This window comes from Protopterus annectens, chromosome 2.part2 (assembly GCF_019279795.1).
Source record: "Protopterus annectens isolate FY-2018-M chromosome 2.part2, PAN1.0, whole genome shotgun sequence".
Classification (NCBI taxonomy): domain Eukaryota; kingdom Metazoa; phylum Chordata; order Ceratodontiformes; family Protopteridae; genus Protopterus; species Protopterus annectens.
This window is the reverse complement of record NC_056730.1, coordinates 357703514-357722648: the sequence shown is the minus strand read 5'-3', so window position 1 is coordinate 357722648 and position 19135 is coordinate 357703514.

The following is a 19135-nucleotide window of genomic DNA, read 5'->3' as shown; positions in this document are numbered from 1 at the left end:
ATTTCTATGCACAGTGTTCATATCTGACGGACCTGTGGGCGCAATATTTGTTAGCACAACCTGAATGTTGCCACACAAATTACCAGATTCCACATTAGTATTATGCACATACATCTCACTCTGTTACTGTACACACTCTGTTGTATTTCTTGTTTGCTGCCTAAACATCTGGGATCATCCCACTGATTTCCTAGGGGGGACAGGGTGACATGCAGTAGATATGGGCTAATATAGTGGCTATTCTGGACATATCTGTACAGTTGTGGGGTATGATTCTGTATGCAGCCTACTACCACTCCCGGGATTCAAACCATGGCTGTGTGTGCTAAAAATACAACAGTTCACGTCTCAGTTGCATGTGATATTTGGATTTTGTTGTCTGTCTTTTCACTGTTTTCTGTCTATGTCTCTTTCAGTTGTACTATATGACCTCTTGGGATTACACCAGTCATATACAGATATTCCTATACGTTTTATTTATGTTGCACAGTATGGATAACAGTGCTTAATACAACAGTACTATTAAGTGATTGCAAATCTTCATTACCATATAATACCAGAGTAAACACATGCAGTCCAGCAGTTAGACCTTTATTGTCAGGCTATTGTGCTTTTATTTATACACAACCTATATGAAACTTTTCCTGCCATATTCTCTGGTGTATGCAGTACATTCCTTAAACAATACAGATTTTATACAGGCAATTAACTTACTACTACTTTTAAATGTATTTCCTATGACAATACATGCAAGATTATTACTAACCTGCCTCATGTCGCAACCGCTCCAAGTGACATCCATGGGCCTCCTGGTTCACAGCTCACTCACTTGCCACTGTAAAGGACATAAGAGGAATATTTAGCCATACCTATCCATAATATACATGAGCTGGCAATTATTAAATAGGTAGTGGAGTGATACACATAGCTGGGACCTTCCCTGTCCTCCTAACCTTTTGGATCCACTGATCTAAGAGATCCCCCTTTCGCCACTTCCGGTCAGCATAGTGAAGCCTGACCTGCTCATCAGTTTGGGGTATGCTGGTGGCACTGGAGAGGTCACGGGCAAGATGGTCCCAGGCTTCTGCCTTGTATTAGGAACCCTGGTACTGGGCCTGCAGCAATCTCTGGTCGTGGTCTTTTACAAGGAGTCCTGCCATGAGTCTGGATTCCTGGATGCCCCAGCACTGTGCCCGAAAGTGCACACCCTCTCTCATTCCTGACATAGTGCCTACAAGGGGAAGCTACAACCAGTTATGAGATGTATTCCCACCTGTTGGGTTTAAATAGGGCCGATTTCCGACACTTTGCCATGACTGGACCATTTTGAAAAGGCTAAGCTACGGGCAAACCTGCTTACCTAAGGCTGACATTGCTTAAAGGGGTATACCAATGGGAAAATTGAGTTAGCTGGCCTACACATTACTTACTCCTAGTAAGCTGGGCTGTGCAATGTTTAGCGTTGCTTACTTTCTAATTTGCATACTATTTGGTTTTTGGCATTGATTTATTATTCATTACATGTTATATTTGTGTTTGGTATCCTTGATTTATGTGTACATACACTGTATGGGGTCCTTATGTTTATTAGAATATCTCAGCACTTTATTAGAATGACACCTCACATCTGGCCTTGGTGCAGTACTCCAGTTCACATATTTATGTTATGTAGTAGGTTATACAACATAAGACTGTATATAGATTCCTTTCACATGTTCACTTCAGATTTCCTATAGTGAAGATCTGTTTGGTGATGCCTCAGTCTTGTGTACTTGGCTTAGTGGTAAATCACTTTGGCTATGGTGTGCAGGGTCCTGGACTTGAGCCTTGCAGAGGCAGTTTATTTTGTTGCTGGGCAGAATAAGGGCCGTTAGATACAGAGTGATTAAGGCACTTTTAAGCAATTGTAAGTGGGTTTGCACAGGTTTGCATGAAGCTAAGATGTGCTAACCTCCGGTTAAATATGCTTACAGAGAGTTACCTTCAGTATTGCTTAACCTGTGTGCGCATTGCTTACCCCTGTGCAAACGGGCTTAAACTCACTTACTACTGCTTAAATATGCTTACTACTGCTTAATAGTGCTTACACTTGCTTACTACTGCTTACTCCCACTTACCACCACACTAATTTAGACAGTAGTGTCTAATGGTTCTTGGGAAGGTGGTGGATTTGGAAACTGTATGGAGTTATCATTCATTACACATTTTACCTTCCATTTGTATCCTTGATTCCTGTGTAGATATACTGTATGGGGCACTTGTGATTATCTGTGGACTTTGCAACAATATGTCACTGACACCTCACATCTGCATTTAATGCAGTACTCCAGTTCACAAATATACTATTTAGTAGGTTATGCAACTACAAATATTGGTCATAAAGTGATTTAACATGAAAAATGAAGTGTACTGGAGTGGGACTCGAACTGGAAATGACTGCTCGTAAGGCAAATGCTCTGCCCACTGCACTATTACTGTACTGCTTCATTTACTTATATCTTGCTTTTTATCCTCTTCTGCCATTTAAGCTTCATTAACCATAGCTAAGCGATGGGAAAATCCATGCACCTACGGTTAAATTTAATCTGTTTCATAAAAAAAAAAATCTTTATATTTGTTGTTTTAACTTTTGCTCTTGTACACGTGGGGGATGTTGCTGGGGTATGCGAACACCTATGAGTGGTCTCGCTCATTCTTTTATTACTACTCTGCTGTTCTTCATTTCAAGGGCATGTATATTCTGAGAGCTCTGCTCTCAGGCACGCCCCCTGCACTCTTAGCTCAGGCAGTGCGCCTTCATTAATATGCATGGTGCACTGCCATCCTGCTCCTAAACGGCTGCTTTTGTACAGGACTAAGCTAGTCCTGCATGGAAGGATAGTGAATCTGGGGGATTATATATATATATTTATATATACTTTTTTATTCACAAATGGACTAAGGTTGATATACTTCCAGCCATGTAGTATATTGTCTTGGATAAAATCACATACTTAATAATCTACTTAATAATCTGGTTAAATAAGAGGTACCACATCATTATAAATTTTATTTAAAGTACATAAGGGTTATATTATTATAACAGCTACTAAGTAGGGCAGGACCAGCTTGAATGTCACACTGATAGGGAAAGGGATGTGAATTTAACATGTGTACCAATAACACTTTGTTTTACAGCACAATAAACCACTCCCTTGCCTGATAAAAAGTATATATATATATATATATATATATATATATATATATATATATATTTAGAAAGCTTGTGAAGAAACTATTACTCTATTTTTGTTTTACTTGGATTGATTGTCTGTGTACTTAATAGATTTTCAACTGGAAACAGACTGCCTGCCTTGCCTGGATTATTTTCAAATACTTAGTAATTCTGTACAATTATATATTTTTTATTATTTATTTATTTGCTTACTTTTTTACTTAAGACGATTTTAAGTTTGCTACTTCTACTACTTTTGTCTGATCTGATTAATATACAGTGACTAACTAGAGATATATGGACTGAAAATCTTCCACACACAGACGTTTCTTACACTGTAATTTTTTTGTGTTGAAAGACAAGTTCCTGTATGTAATTTGGTCCCCATGTAAAGTTTTAAAGATAAAAGATAGTCATCATAGATTATGGCAATGATTTTAAAACAAGAAATGAGCTACCTTTCAGTGTTAGGTTCTAATGAAAACATGAATGACACTTTAAATTACTGTCCCATTTATCAGAGGATTCACTTTTTAAGTTGGGCTATAACTTTCTGTTCAACAAAGGAAAGGATGCTGAAGTGAGGCTGAAGAAGTTAGCTTTGAATGGGGAAAGTACAAAACTCCATATGGTCAACTATCACAAAGGCAAGGCAGAGATCTTTGTAAATCTGTTTTACAAAAAAAAAAAAAACAGTATTGCTATTCTTTCTGTTAAAAAAAACAGCTCCTAGATAGACATAAAGCTGCATCTTCGTAGACCAACAAAAAACTTAACTTTTGACACTATGAAGTGAGTTTGGGGTTCATGCGGTTTTCTAGACACATACATTAAGGAGGTGAGTTAACGCAATTACCATTTTAAGAGTCAAGGCATTCCTGCAGATAACATTTTAAGCAATTATCTCTTCAAAGGAAAATTACATCTTTGCCTGGACCAGAAGTGATACTGCTAAGGCCCAGGAACCTTGTTAACAGGTGCTCTTTAAGCACAACTATTTGCTATGGCATTTTTATTAGCATTTGTTTGTGTTTTGTCAGTTTTCTCTCTATTAATATGCAAGAACTGGAAACTTTACATTTTGAAAACATGTAGCAGTCCATTTTGCAGATGTTTAAAAAAACGTGTTTGGCTATTTTCCAAGTTTTTTATGGGGGGAGGTTAAAGTGGTGTTAACTGTAAAGGCCTCTTTGGCCTCCATGATAGAAACAAGCACTAGCAGCATAAATAGCATTGATTCTCTTTTGCAACATGCAGACTGTCATCGTCAAAGGATTTAATCTGTTCATTATTTTGAAATGTTTAATAAGGTCACTTTTTTCTGAAATGTTCTAAAATAATTTTGCAGCATATTATTCTATGGAGAGACCCATATTTATTTAGAAACGTTTTTGTATTAACAATGCATTTATTTAGAAACTTTTTATAACAGACTTTTTTTAACCAGTCTAGTAAACATCTGTTTCATTAGTTTGCTGAAATAATTCTGTTTCTCTGTGAATAAATTATTATTTGCATTATTACATATTCCCCCACCTGGTTTAACACAACAAGACATCCATATTTTAATTACATTCCCCAGGATTCAGCAAGCTCTGTACGGCGTGAAGGAATAGTGCAAGAGCTGCTTTCCAGTCAGTAGCTGAATATATTTCTACAAACTACAAAACGGAGGCATGACAGCTCATACAAACGCATGTATAAGAAGTGTTAGGCATGCCAAAGGCCAAATATATGGCCATAGGCATGAAAATTAATTTCAAAATTATAAAAATTAACTTTTTTTTTGTTGGCCAATTTCAGCCGTTTAAGCACAGGGCAGTGGTGCGCAAATGGGATTGGCTCGAAAATAATAAAAAAAGCTGTAAATAAGCTTTTAAACCAAAATCATAAGACCATGGAATAGTGGTTGCTAAGAGGGAAGACGGAGTGTCGGTTTTGTAACCATGCATTAGCAGTCAATCTTATGCAGATGAGGGCAATGATACTGAATCACAGTTTTCCTCTCAGTGCTAGCTTGCACCCAACCATGAAAAAAACAAAAAAACAAAAAAAAAAAACTTGTTTTCCCACCTTTCTGAGCTAGTATAGTCAAGTTTTCAGGTTAGTGCTGAATTCAGAGCTGTGTTACACGTTACTGTCTTTGCCCATACCTTACCTGGATAGAAGGAAGTTTCTCTGTTCACCTGTGAGAGAGGGGAACTTAGAGCAGCCTATCTTTCCCTGGATGAGTGGTTGCAGCCCAGAAATTAGTAATTTATTGGCCATTTTGGGCTAATTTCTATCTCTTTCATTTCACTGCTATAAAACCTGCATTAGCATGGTTTTGCACGCCGGGCAGTGCTGGTTAGCCAGGGTATAACTATTCCCGGCTCCACAAAGTCTACCCTTCAATTTTTCCCTTGGAACTAGACAAACTTTCAACTTAAGCACTCAAACCATTCAATTATCAGCCCGGCACTTGCTCAAAACTCATAGCAAGCACTAATAAACCTTAGCACTAGACCCCCCCTATACTGTAGAGAAGGACAAGGCTCTCTATTCGACCTTAACAGCCAATCAGTAAAACAGCTCACTGTACCTATCCAGGCATGTCCAAAGGGCAGTTTCAGGTGTACTTTCCAGTCCAACTGGTGAATCTGGGCAATTTGAGGCAATGTTGCAACTGCCTCATGTACACAGACAAACCTCTCCTCCTACCACCAAACATTAATACATGTGAGAGATGCAATTATACAGCCAAACTGGAGGCTAAGCTCTCTCAACCCAAGACTGGGCCAGACAGTCAAGAGGAGAAGGGCATTATTTGTATCACACCACCAGTCTCATAGAGCTATGAAACCAGCACTGGCAAAAAACACACATAAATACAAGAAAACATACTCGGAAGCTCTAAATAAAAATCTGCAAAAGCAACAGAGACCTCCAAAACGGACATCCAAGCAACCTCCATCCCCAACACAAGCCATGAAACACATACTTCACAAAGCCAGTGTGCCATGCAATCACAGCCCTTAAGGCAAAATAACATACCCAACACACTAGTAATAGGTGACTCTATAGTCAGGCACACTGACATTCCACTCACAAGGCTGAACAAGGAGAAGGTTACTGTTAGCTGCCTGTCGGGTGCCAGGATCTGCCACATAACACAAGCACTCAGGTCACTCCAGAACAAGTACAAATACGACTCTGTCATTGTCCATGTTGGTGTGAATGACCTGAGCTGTACCTCCCTGGACTATATGAAAAGAGACATGGAAGAGCTCTCTGATCACGTAGCCCAGGCCACTATGACCCTGACCCTGAGTAGCATCCTACCCCCCACCAAGAATGATACCACAGTATAAAGAAAAAAATATAAATTTCAGCAATTGGCTAAGCTTCTGGTGTAATTCAAAGGGGATCCAGTGTCTGTCAGCCTGGGATGACTTGCTCTACAAGCCACGTTACTTTGCTAGAGATGGCCTGCACCTGTCACCCTTAGGTTTTTGAATACTGCCCAAGGCTCTTGCCAACCCATAGTGCCTTTTTTAGGCAAGGCTCAAAAGACAAACCCACCACAGTAAATAGCACAAGTAACAAAAAAATGAGAGTAATGCTACTCAGTGCCAAATGTCTAAACCTCAAAATGCACAGACTCGAAACACTCCTCAGTATGGAGAAAATCGATATATGTGCAGTAACAGAAACCTGGTTTAAGTCTCCAGAGAGCACCCTAGCACTACCAGGCTACAACTTGTACCATATATTTCTTCCACAAAACCCAGACAGAAATACAAAAGGCAGGGGCGTATCCATATTCATCAAGGATACACACACCTCCAGGTTAGTGGCACAGCATGATGCTTCAGAGATCATCCACGTGCCACTAACAATGGACAGAACTGCAATTCAAATTGTAGCTTGCTACAGATCACCCACCATGTCCCAGGAGCCCAATTCCACATTTCTGGAAATACTGGGAAACATAAAGGTCCTACCAAACACCCTGATATTGGGTGATTTCAATTATCCAAACATTAACTAGGAAAACTACACAAGTACTAACTTCCTTGCCCAACATTTCCTAGAATTTATAAACTCAAATTCCCTGGATTAACTGGTCAACACCCCCACCAGAGGTGACAACATATTGGACCTGATCATCACCCACATGGGCCGACCATAAACTAATCACTCTGGATATCCATATTCCGCTCCCACCCCCGGTCAAAGAAACCACCATGAAAAACTTTTCAAAAGCAAACCTCACATTACTTAAGACTGAGGTGGAAAGTTTCAAATCCCCCATGCTAAAGGTAATGCTGTCCAAGCTGCAAAATCCTTTACTAATGCACTCTATGGGCACCTACAAGAATACATGGATTGTGCTATCCCAAGCAAAACCAAGACTCACTCCTCCTAGAAAAAGAAACCAGTCTGGTGGACCCCTGCCATAAACAAGCTATACAATAGAAGGAGGAAACTAGTACAGAAAAGAGTAAAATCCCAAGAAGGGAAGACATCCCTGATCAGCTTCAGCAAGAAACTACGATCCCTCATAAAATCATTCAAGGCTAGCTTCGAAAGAAAAATTGCGAAGGACTCCAAAGATAACCACAAGGCATTCTTTAGCTATGTCAGGAATCTAAGTAGTAATTCTCAGATCTGCTCAGAGTAAGTGCAGAATGGCACAAAATACACTGAACTGACTGATATTGCCAACATCCTGGCAGACAGGTTCAGTGCAAACTTCACCCCCCTCTCACCCCCCAAAAGGGCCCATAACCATACCGGAAGAATGTAGAGCCCCTGAAATCACAGACACTCAGGTTAAAACAGCCCTCTCCAAAGCCAAAAACACAGCAACAATAGGACCAGACAGTGTCACAGGCTGCATCCTACATGAGCTCAAAGATAAACTAACCCCTCACCTAAACACACTATTCAAACTCAGCCTCTCCACAGGCTATGTGCCCATAAAGTGGTGCACAGCAATGGTTATTCCGCTCCACAAAGGTGGAGCCACAAAAGACCCCGGGAACTATCGCCCTATAAGCCTGACTAGCTTGGTCTGCAAGGCTATGGAGCATATCATCATGGATCTCATTAAAAAAGACATTGGGAACTTCCAAACACTGGACCCTATGCAGTTTGGCTTTAAGGGTAGATCATGCCTCCTAAACCTAGTGAACTTCTTTGAGACAGTTACCAAGGCTATAGATGAGGGAAAGGTGGTCCACACAGCCTACCTAGACCTTGCAAAGGCCATCGACACCATTCCCCATTCTGGTATTATAGACAAGCTCACCAGCCTGAACATAAACCCCTACATCACGAGATGGGTTGCCAACTGGCTCACGGACAGAACCCACATGGTAAGAGTTGCAAGAGCTAGGTCTGACTCTAAACCGGTTACAAGTGGTGTTCCCCCAGGGCTCAGTCCTAGGACCCCTCCTGTTCGGCATATACTTCTCAGAGGTACAGGCAAGCACAGGAGGTCTATGGCTGACCATGTTCACAGACGACTGCAAACTAGGGACTATAATTGACTCTCCGGCTGACACAGACATCCTCCAAAAGGGTCTCACTGAGACAGATAACTGGTGTCAAAACCATGGCCTCAAGCTAAATGCCAAAAAGTGCATAGTCATCCCCTTTGGAAAAAACAAAGTACCCACAAACTACCACATAGGTGGTAGCCCCCTAAATACGGCAGATGTAATAAGGGATCTGGGGACACAAGTAGATAGTAATCTCTCCTTTGATAATCACATTGCCAAAGTGGTTAGAAAGTCCTTCTATGTGGCCCACCTAATCACAAAAGAGTTTGCATCCAGATCAAAAGAGGTCACCGTGCCCCTCTACACATCAGTCATCAGACCCATCATAGAGTACAATGCCCCATTTGGGATGTACCTTACAAGACACCTGCAACAGCTGGAAAGACCACAGAAGTACCTCACCAAGAGGATCACTGGCCTCAAACAGATGCCCTATGCAGCACGACTGAAGAAACTGCAGCTGTACTCGGTTGCATACCGCCTACTCAGAGGTGATCTCTGCCTGACATACAAGGCCATGTCCAACCCAGAATTGATGGACATGCTCCACTTAAATAAAATCATATCCCCTCGAGCCATGTGCTCTAGGGATCTAAACCTCATCACAACAATAAATAGGATGTGCTGGAGGGATAGATTCCTGTCCCAGAGACTTCCCATGCTCTGGAACAAGATTCCAATCTACATTAAGCAGAGCTCCTCACTAACACTCTTCAAGAGAAACCTTGACGAGTGGATGGGAAACAGAAAGTTTACCCCGGGGATCACTTCAGTGGCTCTGGTGGATAGAGGCACAGGGAGCTAATCTAAAGGGAAGGCGAAAGCCAACACATTCTGGCTAGGCTTATAAATGCCTTTGGGACAGATAGCCTAGTACCTACCTATGAACGTATGAACCTATAATACCATGGTGTAAGCCTAAGAGCTAGATGACTTCATAAGGGGTGTGTCTTGCATGCTGTAAGCTTATTGGAGCTCTGTGGCCCATGCTTGTGCTTAGCTAAGCACACCTAAGGAAGGGTGCGTGTCTGAAGCTGCCTAGCAGTATTTACATTGCCTAAATGGGTGTGTGAGTCGCGCACCAGGTTTTATACAAAATAAATAAATAAATAACCAGGAAGTAGCAGCTCCATTCACATCTGAGCACTGGGTTTACATGGCGCACCTCGGGGCTGTAACAGTCCGTGCAAGACTAGTGCTATCTCTTTCTGCAAAATCCAAAATGGAGTTATGACAGCTCCAAATAAAGTCTGCATATCATGTAGTAAGCATGCCAATGGCCAAGTATAAGGCCATTGGCATTGCAAACAAAAAAATAAATAAAAAAAATCAACTTTTATTTTTTTTAGCTGATCTTGGCTCTTTAAGCATAGGGCAGCGGCTCGCAAACGGGATTGGGGGAAATTAACAAAATAAACCTAAATTAAGCATTCTAACTAAAATCCAGTATTCTGCCATGCAAGTCAATGGCAGGCAGAAGACAACATGGCCAGTGAGTAGTGGTTGCTAAGGGGGGAGGCTCAGTGTGAGACATTTTAGCTATGCATTAGCAGGCAATACTATGCATCTGATATCTACTCACTACCATGGCCCCAACACACAAAACTATTTTCACATGCATGTTACTCTTAACTACCGCAATAGCCTCTCTGACCATACATTATTCTCTCAACTTCTTTGAAAATCTTACTCTACTTGAACAAAACCATCATCTCCAACAAACTTTACCATCTTCTTTCATCTACACCCTTAACCACAGTAACATAACCTGTAACTCTAACTATATACTACCAAAATATCACAGAGCAACCCATGTGACTTACTTCACTACCATAAAGAATTTTAATAATTCCCAAAAAATCTTTAAATTCCTACACTATCCCCAGCGTCACCTCCTCCTAGATGGGGATATTCATCCAAACCCTGGTTCCAACAATAACAATAGGAATAACCTTGATAATGTAACTTTACCTAAGCTTTCTACATTAGCTAAAGCACCTAACTCCCACCTGATAGCTCACCTTAATATTGGAAGTATTAACAATAAAATTTCCCACCTGCATGCACTCCTGGATTTGCACTCATTTGATATTCTATGTCTTACAGAAACCTGGCTAAAACCTTCTACTCTAGACCAGGAAATTAGCCTTCCAGGCTATAATATCCTTAGATGTGACCACAAACACAAAAAAGGTGGAGGTATAGCCATTATCTATAAATCTAATTTCCAAGTTTCCCTCTTTAATGAGCTTCCATCATTATACACCAAATCTGAAATGCTGCCTACTAAACTCCAAATCAACAACTCCAAATCTATCTACCTAATTTGTATGTATCTTTCCCCTGGTAACAATACTAATACTCTTGAAAGCTTACTTAATTACCTGTCTACCCAACTACCCCAGGAGACCATTGTACTGGGTGACTTCAACATAGACTGGTTCACCTGCAGTTCCCAGAACCCTGCTAACCACTTAAATCTCTGTGGATTTTCTCAATTAATAACCACTCCTACTAGAATCCACAAACCTAACAGGAAAGAATCTACTCTTGACTGGATCCTTATTAATAACCACCCTAGCAATTATACTCCAGGAACCCTTCCCAACAATATCAGTGACCATATGCTTACTTACATTATTAGACAAAAACTTCATATCCCAACTACTCATAATCTCGAAACTTCCCACTCAAAAAAATTCTTTAATCCAGATAGTTTCCTGAACGAATTGCAAGCACATGACTGGTTGGTCACCGCTGACCCATTTTGAACTCGATGAGGCTGTGACCTACTTCAACACTAACTTTCTTCAAATCCTAGACTACCACGCACCTTATCACTCTACTAGAATAAGAACCAAATCTGCCCCGTGACTAACAAAACAAACTAAGCAAAACATGCTCCTTAGAAACAAAATATGGGCTAAATGGAGAGCTACTAAATGTCCATCTGATCACCTCCTCTTTAAACAGTTAAGAAATGCCACCAAGAAGGATACTCTTAGAGACCAAAAAGACTTCTACCTTCATCTCCAGCAAACCACTCAACAAACTTCACAAAAATTTTGGTCAGGGATAAACAAACTTCTTCATCTAGGACACTCTACTACTCCTGCCCCATTAGGTTTCAACCATAATAATGCCAAGCTGATCCCTGATGCCTTTAATAACTACTTTACAGAAGCCATTCAATCCCTAGCCAATTCTTTACCTCCAACTACTGCTTCCCCACCAAATACCTCCAAGACTTCATCTCCTACCTTTCATATACAACCTGTTCCTACATCTCTTATCTATAAGCTACTTAAAAAACTGAAACCTTGCACCCTGTCTGCCGACCGTCTCCCATCTGAATATCTACAAATTGCTGCAAAAGCTATAGGCTACCCCATATCTATCCTTATTAACAGAACTATCTCTGAAGGCAAAATCCCTACCATATGGAAAGTATCCCACATCATCCCTCTACATAAAGGTGGATTTTCTATTGAGCTTTCTAACTTTCGACCTATTGCCTTACTCTCTCCATTAGCTAAGATAATGGAAAAATGTATTCACAAACAACTACTCAACCACCTACTACAAAATAACCTACTAGCCAACTGCCAACATGGCTTCGGACCATTCCACAGCACAACTGCCCTTCTATCCTTCACTGACTCTATAAATAAAAATCGTAACAATAACTCCTTTTCCTCTGCACTATTTATTGACCTGTCAAAAGCCTTTGATATGGTTAACCATAACTTACTTCTAGACAAACTAAAGTACCATTCTCTTGATCCACAAGAATTACAATGGTTTAGGTGTTATCTTCAAAACAGGCAGCAAGCAGTGCTTTGGGATAACAATCTGTCGTCTTTACTCCCAGTAAACATTGGAGTCCCACAAGGCTCTATCTTAGGCCCCCTTCTTTTTTCCTTATTTATTAACGACCTCCACATGAACATACCTCAAGCCACCTGCATTCAATATGCAGATGACTCAGCCTTAATCTGTACTGCTAAGAACATAGCCTCTCTCCAGTCCCTCACCCAAACTGTTTTCCAAAATGTTGAAAACTGGTTTATGCAACATTGCCTCCTCCTTAATCCCAAAAAAACAAAACTACTGCTTTTTACTCCAACTCATAAATCACCCACTCCATTCTTCTCTATAACCTCTAACAATGCTACCAACATAACCTCAGATACTACCACCCACCTACTAGGTGTTACAATTGATAATCGTCTTAACTATGATGACCATATTAACTCCACCATAAAGTCTGTTAACAAAAAAACTTGATACTCTCTATAGAATTATACCCTTCCTTACCCCCTCAGCCAGGAAAACTATTGCCCAGAACCACCTCATTTCTACCCTTTTCTATGCCTCTGCTATATATACTAACCTATCAAAAAACAACATCTCCATACTTTCTACCTGTTATAATAGCATAGCTAGATTCATCAAATGCTCTCCCTTTAAAACTCACCACTGCCTTAACCTCAAACAACTAGGATGGCTAGAATTGTAGAACCATATACTCTGTCAACAGTTACTTATCACTCAAAAGATCCTATACCACCCCAATAATACCCCTATCCTCACTAATCTGATTTCACCATATAAAAATCTAGCTATACTACTTTCTGCTAATAAACTCCTGGTCGTCTCGATTAAATCTAACAACAAAGCTGGTGACTCACTTTTCTCAAACACTACAGGTAAAAACTGGAATCAGCTCCCTTCTGAACTATCTACCCTAGCTTCTACTTCTTTATTCAAAAAACATATTAAAGAACATCTTAAAACTCGGTGGCTTTGTCCTTGTGCTAACCCAGACTGAAATATTTTTCCCCTCCTGCTCATACCTCTTTCCCCTCTCCCCTAACCTAGGCCTCCAAATCTAGTTACTTCTCTTTTTTTTCATAGTAAGAGGATAAAATATAAGGACTTTACTCTGTTTTGCTCATACCCAATTTGTGTTTAGTATACATTTTTTTTATTTAGTTTAACTTTTAGCATAATGTCTATATTTTTAATACTATATTTTTTCTTTTATCCAATGCTACCTCTGTACTGTTATTATACATGTCTTTGTTATATATTGTTAACTTTGTTACTGTTCATGCTTGGAGCTTTTCTCCCCGGGCCTCTACTGAAAATGGACATATATCCAGTTACACTAGCCTGGTCAAGAAATGTAAAATAAATAAAAATAAATAAAACAATCAATGGATACCCTGCAGAGACAGCATGCTACCTGTCGGTGTACAACACAAAGGTCAGCACTGCAGTACAAACTAACTGGACTTGACCCACACATGCAATACAGATGGCCATACTGGGCATGCTCATACACTTAGAGAAATGAAGGCAATGTCAGTCAACAACATACTGAAAGGTCATACTGGGCATGCTCACACACTTAAACACACGAAGGCCATGTCTACAAACACCAGTGGACCAGACATAGCTGGCAGTCGCAGTTGTTAGTGCAGACACTCATCAATATGCACCACTCGTGCCTTGCAAACACAGTGGATAGGAATACAGGCATATATGTAAGGACAACACACTATAATAAGCCAAAGGTAGATGGACATAGATGTGTGGAAGAGGGTGACTGTGACAAGGAGCCATCCAGACCTGTCCCACCCAGCACACAGCCAAAGGGCCTCAAACACATGAGGTGCAGATGTTACTCACTGCATATACTAGCCACCAGTATCTGTCAGCATTACAGACTATGTGGTGCATGTGCCAGCTGTGCAACATGACTGTACAAGGAAGTAGTCATCTAGCAGCTGTATACACCTACCTGTGAAGTATGACCCTGTGTGTGCCTGCATGTGGCATGTCAACCCCTAGATGAATGGGTTATGACCCATGCACTCACACTGCCCTCCCCATAGCTGTACTATGACAAGCCCAGTAATCTCTGTGGCAAGTCCCATAACTGCGTACTGCTGTAGTGTGATAAACTAGTTAGGTCGGAGTTCTAATCCCAGACTTGGCAACTGTGGAACAATGCTTTTTAGGGTAGTCACACTCCAAACAATTCAAATGCTCAACTTTGGCAAGGCTGCTGATGTCATCCACCTAGAAATACACCTCTGGGAAGGTTGCAGCCCAGTAATCTCTGTTGTGTGTCCTGTAACTGAGTACTGCTGTAGTGTGATAAAGAAGTTAGGTAGGTGTTTTAATCCCAGGCATGGCAAGTGAGAGAGTGTGTGTGTGTGTGTGTGTGTGTGTGTGTGTGTGTGTGTGTGTGTGTGTAGAGAACAATGACTCTTAGGGTATTTGCACTCCCTACATATTCTCAATGTTGGCAAGCCTGCTGATGTCACCCACCTAGAAATACACCTCTGGGAAGGTTATAGCCCAGTAATCTCCATAGCGTGTGCGTAACTGCGTACTGCTGTAGTGTGATTTTGAACTGTGGAAGGATTCCATCCCCACCCATGGCAGTTCTGGATGTTTTGTGTTTTTTTCAATGTCTGTGTACAAAGCAAAGCATTATAGGCTAGTCACACTCAGTACATTTCAAATGGCCTACTTTGGCAATCCTGCTGATGTCATTCTTTGTGAAATACACCTTTGGGGAAGGCGTTCTCCAGTAATCTCCGTGGTGTCTCCTATAACAGCTCCATGCTGTAGTGTGATATAGACTTCTGTTAGTGGTTATATACCCCCACATGTCGGTTGTGGATGTTTTGTGTGTGTGCCACTGTCTGTGTAGGGAGCAATGCATTTTAGGCTAGTCACATGCAATACATTTCAAATGCCCTACTTTGACAATCCTGCTGATGTCATTCATTGTGAAATACACCTTTGGGGAAGGCGTTCTCCAGTAATCTCCGTGGTGTGTCCTATAACAGCTCCATGCTGTAGTGTGATGTAGACTGTTAAGGGTTCTATACCCACACATGTTGGTTGTGAATATTTAGTGTGTGTGTCACTGTCTGTGTAGGGAGCAATGCATTTTAGGCTAGTCACACTCACTACAATTCGAATGTCCTACTTTGGCAATCCAGCTGATGTCATCCAATGTGATATACACCTTTGGGGAAAGAGTACTCCAGTAATCTCCATGTCGTGTACTATAACTGCATAGTGCTGTAGTGTAATAAACTAGTTAGGTAGGGGTTCTACTCCCAGATATGACAGGTGTGTGTGTTGGTAACTCATATCGTGTGTGGTGGTGGTTGTGTGTGTGTATGTGTGTGTGTGTGTGTGTGTGTGTGTGTGTGTGTGTGTGTGTGTGTGTGTGTGTTGGTAACTCGTATCCTGTGTGGAGGTGGTTGTGAGTGTGTGGCAAATGGGGAGTGGGTTTTGCATATTTCTTATATGGTGGCCCTACTATTTATCACAATGTCCACCATACAGGGATAACAGATGTGAAATAGCTGAGAGGCTGGGATGCAAACTATACCCATACATGTGACATCAAGGCCAGGCAAACACAGTTAGCAACCACAGTATTACCCAGAGCACACTCTCAACCCATGTCTCATACACATACTCATGCCTAGGCAACAGCCAATATGTGGGTAGTGCACAGCATATTGGCCACTGTTAGTAACTATGGAGTGATAGCAGTGGGCTACAGAGGGCATGGCACCAAGTCCATCTGTTCAGTATGCATGTACATGCAGACAGTGCACCTTACCCATGTTCCCCAATGGACAGCTGCAAAACCTGTGGTGCCATCAAGTGACCCACAAAGGACATGCCATGCCTGACAACATGCCCTGTATGGATAGATGCCAGTGACACCAGGGAATGCCATTAGCATGCTGTCAATGTAGGTGCACGGTAAACCTGCTGCCCATTACCAGTTCCCGCCACAGGTGGGCAAGACTGGCACATGTGATGATACTCTGTGTTCACAAAATGGGCCAGACACCCCAGGTATAGTTCCACATGTCACTGTACATGCATGTGGGAGGTGTGCACACCATCCATGTCATGGACTAAGGAACACATACATGGCAAGCAATGCACAGCATTGGCCACACACAATAGTCACCCAGGTGACTGGATTGGGGATACAATACCCACTTGTGTGGGCAAATGCATAAACTACAACCCTGAGCCACAATGCAGACCATTGTCATGTGGCCTGATGCCAATGTATACCCATTGCCTAGCCTTGTATAGCCGTCTGGAACAGTCGACCACAACACACCCATGCAGACATGCACCCATGCATGTCAGTACTGGCACCCTATGTGTTTGTGTGTGTGTTGTATAGTGTGTATGTTCACATCCACACTCACTACAACCCTCATTGGCATATTGAAGCATGCTGTCTGATGTCAGACACCTCCCCATACCCTTTGACCATACAACCTCCGTATGACCCATGTGGTGCATGTGATACCTGTACAGTGATTTATTGTGGCAATCCCACTACTAATGAGTTGTAATCCTGGCCCTGCCGAGTGTGTCAATGTGTGTGTGTCCCTGTGAGAGTGTGGCTGTGTTGAAGCTGGCACCTGTTCATGCGGACAGGCACATGTACGTCACCTACCGTATAGCTACCTTATCCCTGTTGCAGATGTCACTCACCATCACATATATGTTCTGAGGGCTCAACAACAGGTAAGCCATGTGGCACATCCAATAACTGCATAGAACTGTGATAGCACTACATAGTCATCAGGGGTTTTATACCCTGTGCGGGTAGGTGTGTGACACAAACATGCTTAGGTTTTACTCACCCACCCCTCCATGACTTGTCTTTGCCTCTGTCTGCCTCTCCCATGCCCTCTCTGGTGGATGTGGAGACCTAAACCTGCTTTGCTTAGGCAGTAGCATGTGTATTTTAAGTGATGCTCATGATCAGCTGATGGTCTCGGCACGAATTGCAGCTCTCCTCTAGCTGATTTATGTGGAACAGCTGTGGTAACATTCCCATAGCCAATTGCATGGAAACACACTCCAATATCTAGGAACATCATGTTGTTGTTGGCCCATATCATTCACTGTGAGCAGGAACTAGATCTGTTGTTTGGCAAACAGCATCTCAGATGGATTGGGGATGTACCTCTAACAGCATACACTGTGGAAACCAAGCAACACACAGGAGGGGGATGTTCCTGACCTGACTACAGACTGTAAGTGTTGCTATACTGCATTTGGAGTAATGTTAGTTTAACAGTGAGTGTGTGTGTGCATATGGCTGTCCTAAATGTCTCAATACCTGCCGTGTCAGTTCTATGTTTATGAGGAATCCCCATCTGCAGGGTCATCTGCAGACTAGGCAGTGTGTTGTGCCTTTGGTTTCATGTGTTACCCAGGGAGCATCTATCTGTTGACTGCAGAAGGTAGTGTGAGGATTGCAGTCTGTAGATGGTGAAAGCTGTGACAGTTACTGACTTCATATCCCTCAAAGGACATATGTTGCAACAAACCCTGTTACAACAGTAAATGTATGAGGTTATCACAGCAACATGTCAATATTGGCCCTGTGTATGTGCTTCCAGCCACAACTCTATCAACCTTTGTACATATGTCATACATGAAGAGGTGCATATGTGCTGTACACCATAATTAGAGTCATCATATCTGATAACAAGCCAGTAAGATATCAGACTGCTACACATGTTACGTACAGTAGGGGTTATATTTGATGACATAACCTGGACATACTGTGGTTGTTTGTACAGTACTGAGGTCTGTGTACTTATGGTGAATATCGACAGTGTGTGTGTATTGTTAATATGTACCTTGGCCTGTGTACAGACTGTGGTAGTTGTCATCATCCAACGTCCCATCCTATCTGATGTTACATGCTGCTCCACTGTATGTTACCATATTGACTTACATGTCTGTAGGGTCATACACACACATGTCCCATACCACAGTCATCCATCAGACCAAACCTTGTAGTGGCCCAGTATATATAGGGTTTGTGTGAGTGGCCCATATGAGGATGGTGTTGAATTAGATAGTCCAGATACTGTAATATTATGCTAGCTTGCCATATGTTGTTGTGGCTGTGTTCTCATTGGTTGTGTTTATGCACTTTCACACAGGTGCATCTTACCCTGTGTTGTGACTTTCCTGTACAGCCTGCTATATAAGCAAGTACATGTGCATTCCCCAGTAGGAGATGTAGGCCACTGTTGAGCCAGTTTGCCTGTAGCCTGCACAGTGCATTGTTACATGTCTAGCAGCTTAGTGTACTTTCCCAGTGAGATGTCATGTACAGATACTTGCCAGATGTACTGCTGCTGGGCCTCCTTTAACAGTCATGTATGTCAGAGAGAGCAGTGGAATGCTGTACAGATGTATGTCAATATCTAGTGGGTAGTATGTGGCCATGGCACCCCTGTACCACTGGTTAGTACATGTCAGGCCAGACAGGGGTGTGTGAATGCAT